Raw genomic sequence first — 6458 nt, 5'->3', positions numbered from 1 at the left:
CCTTTTGGATTTTGAGCCAAATAAATGTATTACATATTCAAAATTTTCTTTACTTAAAAATTGGCATCAGGTCAAGAAAAATGAGGATTCCTGGGTCCAGTCTTGATCTAATGAATCAGACTCCCTGGGGGCAGGTTTTTCTGCCTTTGAACAAGTTCTCTCAAGTGATTCTTAAAGGGTAAGCTGAGAAACCACTATGGTAGGAACTCAGTGATGAAGCACTGCTAAGAAGGGGCCAGCAGTGTCTGTCAAAGGTGACTCATTTAGCTTCACATTTTCTGAATCAACCTTACCCTCCACTCAGGATAGATAAGACAGTTGCAGAACTGTGAGCTATAGGCTGGGGAACATGAATTTCCACTCATCTATACATAATCACTGGAGAAGGAAACGACAGTCCACTCCAGTGTTCTTGCCTGGAGAATCCCATGGACAGAGAAGCCTGATGAGCTGCAGTCCATAGGGTCGCATAGAGTCAGACACGACTAAAGCAACTTAGCACATATACATAATCGCTAGCCCAGATCAGAAAGGACTGGTCCCCACAGAGTCCCCTCGGAATATGGGGGTGAGAGGGGGAGTTCTGCTGATTCCAAAGTGGCATCGAGAAGGCTGAGGTCTCATGCTTACTTCAATTACTAAAACCAAAGAGAAAGGACTTTTCCAGTGTCACAAAGCCACTGCAGAGCAGGGCTAAGTTTCCAGCACCAGCTATGCTTCTGTAACCACAACCCAGATATTGAATTTCAGCCCCTTCCTCAAATGCCAGGAATATTTTCTGATTAACCATTCCCAGCATATTATACCTCCAGGGAAGCTAAAGCCCTGGGATTCAAACAGTCCAGGTGGGAAAATCTGGTTTTTATGGTGAATTCATTTCTAGAGATGATCTCCCTTTGTAAATAGAGTTTCACTGCTGAAAAGAGTTGACAGCATTCGTATGAAGACCTGCCCTCTCAGTGGATCTAAAATCAGATTTTCCTGCCCAGAATTCAATCACATTCCGTTTCTCAGACAACTACCCATAGCCATAGGACAGCATGTAAGCTAAGAAGCAACCCAGTCTTCATGGTCAGAGATCCACTGGCTGTATTCTTCTGCTGTGTCAACTTTCTCAGTCTTGCTCTTCTGATAGAGTGGTGAGCACAGCCACTGTTGACTGTTATGTAACCTTAGGCAAGTTATTTCACCTCTCTAAGCCTCACATTCCTCTGCTTAGCCCCTCCTTCTTCCCTGTTGTCAAACTCTTTAAGTCTTCCATCTAAAATCATCTAAAATAAGACTTCCTTATTACTCCTGTGGAGAGAGTGCCGAATGCAAAAAAAAAAAAAAAAGTGAAATTCTTGGATTCTGATTTGCAAAATGGACTCTCGAAACCCAAAGCTGTTTAGAGCAAGAAAACTTTTGGAGCAGTGAAAGCCCAAGAGGCTAAAGGACTCATATCTTATATTTTACGTCACCAATAGTAGAGTCAGGAAGAAGGTATGATAATACCAGAGTCAGTTTTCCAAAAGAATGGGGGTGGGGAAAAAATTGTATCAAAGAGAGCAATACAGTGAGCTACTGGGGTGGGTCTCTGAGAGGAGACTCTCTCATTCCCTCTCCCAATCCCCTCTACCCAGGGATAAGGGGAGAATAGGACTCCCCAGAAAGGTTTGGGAGCTCTGAGAGTGAAGAGAATCTGTGCTTGGTGTGTAAGTTGCTCAAAGAGGGCCTAGATAGGCAGACAGTAGGTTGTGGGATGTAATAAACAGAACCAAATGAACCTAGAAGAATCTGGTCAATCCAAACCAGAGACCATGGACAAACATAGACATCTGTGGGCACAGTAGAAATCAAGGATGACAGTTCAAAACTAGTAGGGGTCAAGTCTACCTGCCTCGATGAGCAGTTTAGGAAGATGGATGTTGACTAAGGGCCAGACAATCTCCAGCCCCCTCAACTCCCACTCCATGCCATGATCACATAAGCTCAGGATATAGTTGTAACCCTGGATAGAAGAGGGATAAAACCCTGAACTTGACTGAGCACACCCCTGAAATGACTGAGTGATCATACAACCATTTGAAATGAACAGGTTATGTTTTTGCTGTCAAATGGAAGTAGGTACTATAGAAAGTAATGAGAGCCATCAGCCTTCCCTGGTGGCTCAGTGGCAAAGAATTCTCCTTCTAGTGCAAGAAACATGGGTTCAATCCCTGGAACAGGAAGATCCCACATGCTGCAGAACAAAAAAGCCCATTCACCACAACTATTAGGCCTGTGCTCTAAAGCCCAGGAGCTACAACTACTGAGCTCATTAGGCACAATTACTGAAGCCAGAGTGGCCTAGAGCCCATGCTCCACGAAAAAGTCACTTCAGTGAGGAACCCACGCACTAAAACTAGAGAGTAGCCCCCGTTTGCCACAACTAGAGAAAATCCAGAGCAGCAACAAAGAGCCAGCACAGCCAAAAATAAATAAAATTATATATAAAAAAAGAGACCTATTATTTTGGCACACCCAAAATTTCTGACAAAATTTCATACATCCATGGTGCACAGGAATCATATAGATTTGCTGCTGCCCACTTGCTCTTCACATCCTGTGTGATCTGGGTGGACTCTGTGGCTTCCCCTCTCTAGCCTCTCTCGATGTCTGTAGAATGGGGCTTTTGGCAATACCTACCTCACAGAATTTTTATGAAACTTATTTCAGTCTCTAGAATGGCTGAGCATGAGTGATAATACCAAGTATTACCAAGGATGTGGAATAAATGGAACTCTCACACGTTGCTGGTGGGAGTACCAATTGGTATATTTCAGAAAATTGACAACATCTACTAAAACTAAACATGCATATACCCAGTGGCTCAGTAACCCCAATTCTGGACTAATCTCCAACATGAGTAAGTCCTCATGTCCATCAAAAGATATGTTTAGGAATGTTTGCAGTAACTTTTAAGAGAAAAAAAAATAGAAATAATAAATCCAGCAACTGTTAAATGAAAAAATAAATTGTTATATCTTTATACAATGGAATACTAAACAGCAATGAAAAAGAAACCACTTATATAACCATGGGTGTATCTCACAATGTTGACCAAAAGAAGGTAGACAGAGGAGTACTTATTTTATGAGTCCATTAAAATTAAGACCAAAAACAGGCAAAAACTAATGTTGGTGAGAGAAGATAGAATAATAGTTGCCTTTGCCAGGAAAAGCAGGTACTGATGAGGGAAGCTCTGGGATGCTGGCAGTTACCTATCTTGATTCAGGTGGTAGTTTCACAGGTGTATGCACATATAAAAATTTACTGAGCTATAATCATATTTGTGTATTGTATACAAGTCATAGCAATTTAAAAGTTGGGGGGATGGTGTATGAAAATGGATGTTGCGTGCTTAGCATGGGTCCAGAGTCAAGTCCAGATGGAACTTCAAGCCCCTGTAGCCTCCCCTTCAGGGATTCCCAGGTGGCTCAAGTGGTAAAGAATCTGCATAAAGAATACAGGAGACTCAGAAGATGTGGGTTCCACCCCTGGGTGAGGAAGATTGCCTGAAGGAGGAAGTAGCAACCCATTCCAGTATTCCTGTCTGGAAAATTCCATGGACAGAGGAGCCTAGTGGGCTACAGTCCATGGAGTCAAAGAGTCGGACACGACTGAGGGACCGAGCACACGTGCACACAGTCTGCCCTTCGCATGGCTACCAGCCTTCCACAATCCAGTCTACAGAAGTACTGAAAGACATTGGGAGGGAAGGTGGAGGAGATTTGCAAGGCCCCTGTGTCTCATCTGCCCAAGGTGGAAGTATCCAACTGAGGCCTTAGACAGCGTTATGGAAACGGCCACTAGTCAGCTTCCTTGATTCTGTTACAGCCAGTCAGTGCCCTGGGTCTCCCCTGGAGGGCTATGGACCCACCCGCTGGAAGTTGCCATGGAAGCTCTCAGTCGAAGGGCATCCAACTTAAACGGTACAGGAGAAAATGTCCTGATCCATATTTGTACCAAGCACCATCACAGAACTGTGGGCACAGGCTTGATTGGAGGACTGTCAAGCCAGAGTGGGCCTGCCCATGAGACTGAGATGGATTATGAAAATTGTCCCAGCCACACAGCAGACAAGTGGGGAGGTGAGATTTGAACCTAGTTTTGGCTGACTCACTGCAGAAAAATCAAGGTTTCCCAGAAGAACACAGGTTCTTCTCTGTTCCCCTCTCTCTCCTGGAAGGAAAGTTTATGGGAACATGTAGGTGCCCCTGTGTGCTCAGAGTGGGCAGACTGTACCCCGTGAAGGCAGGGACAGGTATAGGGTTGCCCTACAGGCTGGTCTTGCATTTCATGTGAAGATGGGTACAATAAAGGACAGAAAAGGTATGGACCTAACAGAAGCAGAAGATATTAAGAAGAAGTGGCAAGAATATACAGAAGAACTATACAAAAAAATATCTTAATGATCCAGATAGCCATGATGCTGTGATCACTCACCTAGAGCCAGACATCCTGGATTGTGAAGTCAAGTGGGCCTTAAAAAGCATCACTACGAACAAAGCTAGTGGAGATGATGGAATTCCAGCTAATCTATTTCAAATCCTAAAAGATGATGCTGTGAAAGTGCTGCACTCAGTATGCCAGCAAATTCAGAAAACTCAGCAGTGGCCATAGGACTAGAAAGGTCAGTTTTCATTCCAATCCCAAAGAAAGGCAATGCCAAAAAATGTTGACATTACTGCACAATTGCACTCATCTCACACTCTAGCAAAGTAATGCTCAAAATTCTCCAACCTAGGCTTCAACAGTACGTGAACAGAGAACATCCAGATGTTGAAGCTGGATTCAGAAAAGATTCAAGGAAGCAGAAATCAAATTGTCAACATCCATTGGATCATAGAAAAAGCAAGAGAATTTCAGAAAAGTAGAAGTAGGTTGCTTCTATTTCATTGACTATGCTAAAGTCTTTGACTGTGTGGATCACAAGAAACTGTGGAAAATTCTTAAAGAGACGGGAATACCAGACCACCTTACCTGCCTCCTGAGAAATATGTATGCAGGTCAAGAAGCAACAGTTAAAACTGGACATGGAACTACAGACTGGTTCCAAAGAGGAAAAGGAGTATGTCAAGGCTGTATATTGTCACCCTGCTTATTTAACTTATATGCAGAGTACATCATGCGAAATGCTGGGCTGGATGAAGCACAAGCTGGAATCAAGATTGCCAGGAGAAATATCAATAACTTCAGATATGCAGATGACACCACCCTTATGGCAGAAAACGAAGAGGAGCCTCTTGATGAAACTGAAAGAGGAGAGTGAAAAAGCTGGCTTAAAACCCAACATTCAGAAAACTAAGATCATGGCATCTGGTCCCATCACTTCATATCAAATAGATGGGAAAACAATGGAAACAGTGGCTGACTTTCTTGGGCTCCAAAATCACTGAGTTGGTGACTACGGCTTTGAAATTAAAAGACACTTGCTCCTTGAAAAAGTTAATAGCATATTAAAAAACAGAGACATTATTTTGCCAACAAAGATCCATATAGTTAAAGCTATGATTTTACCAGTAGTTATGTATGGATGTGAGAGTTGGACCATAAAGAAGGCTGAGCACCAAAGAATTGATGTATTTAAAATGTAGTGCTGGACAAGACTCTTGAGAGTTCCTTGGACAGCAAGGAGATCAAACCAGTCAATCCTAAAGGAAATCAATCCTGAATACTCATTGGAAGGACAGATGCTGAAGCTGAAGCTCTGATACTTTGACCATCTGATGCAAAGAGCTGATACATTAGAAAAGACCCTGATGCTGGGAAAGACTGAAGGCAGGAGAAGCAGATGCCAGAAGACAAAATGGTTGGATGTCATTAGCGACTCAGTGGACATGAGTTCTGGGAGATGGTGAAGGACAGGGAAGCCTGGCGTGCTGCAGTCCATGGGGTCGAAAAGAATCGGACACAACTGAGCAACTGAACAACAACAACAACAGGCTGGTCTTGGCCAATCCCCAAGAACTAGCAACACTGACTAGTTTTAGGCAGCAGATAGTGCCTGAGGCTGTCCAAGGGGAGCGTCTTTACTGAGCCTTTCCCCTCCGAGTTTTGTCCTCTTTGCCCTGCCCTCTCTCCCCTGTGGACCCAGAATCCTGTCCAGATTCCTGGTCTGACTACTAGAGCATGAATGCTGGGACAGCTTTTTCACACACACTGTGGTTGTTCCAGTCCTGAGGACCACAGTGTCATTCTGGGAAATTGAATTCACACACAGCAAGTCCTGGCAGCAGGAGTCAACTAGGCTCAATCAGGAGGAGGGCAGTGCAGGGCATCAAAGTTTCTTCTGCAAATGACAAAACTATGACAGGCATGACCTACAATCTCCAGCTGTGTCTTCCCACTGTTTGCCTCTGTGGGGGATCAGAAGACCCCAGTACCAGCTTAGAATCTGGAGCCAGGACACTGGGACAGAGACTACCAGACAGAGC

The sequence above is a fragment of the Oryx dammah genome, unplaced genomic scaffold (genome assembly GCF_014754425.2).
Source record: "Oryx dammah isolate SB20612 unplaced genomic scaffold, SCBI_Odam_1.1 HiC_scaffold_5, whole genome shotgun sequence".
Taxonomy (NCBI): domain Eukaryota; kingdom Metazoa; phylum Chordata; class Mammalia; order Artiodactyla; family Bovidae; genus Oryx; species Oryx dammah.
The sequence above is the reverse complement of the archived record's forward strand: the minus strand, read 5'-3'. Positions refer to the sequence as shown.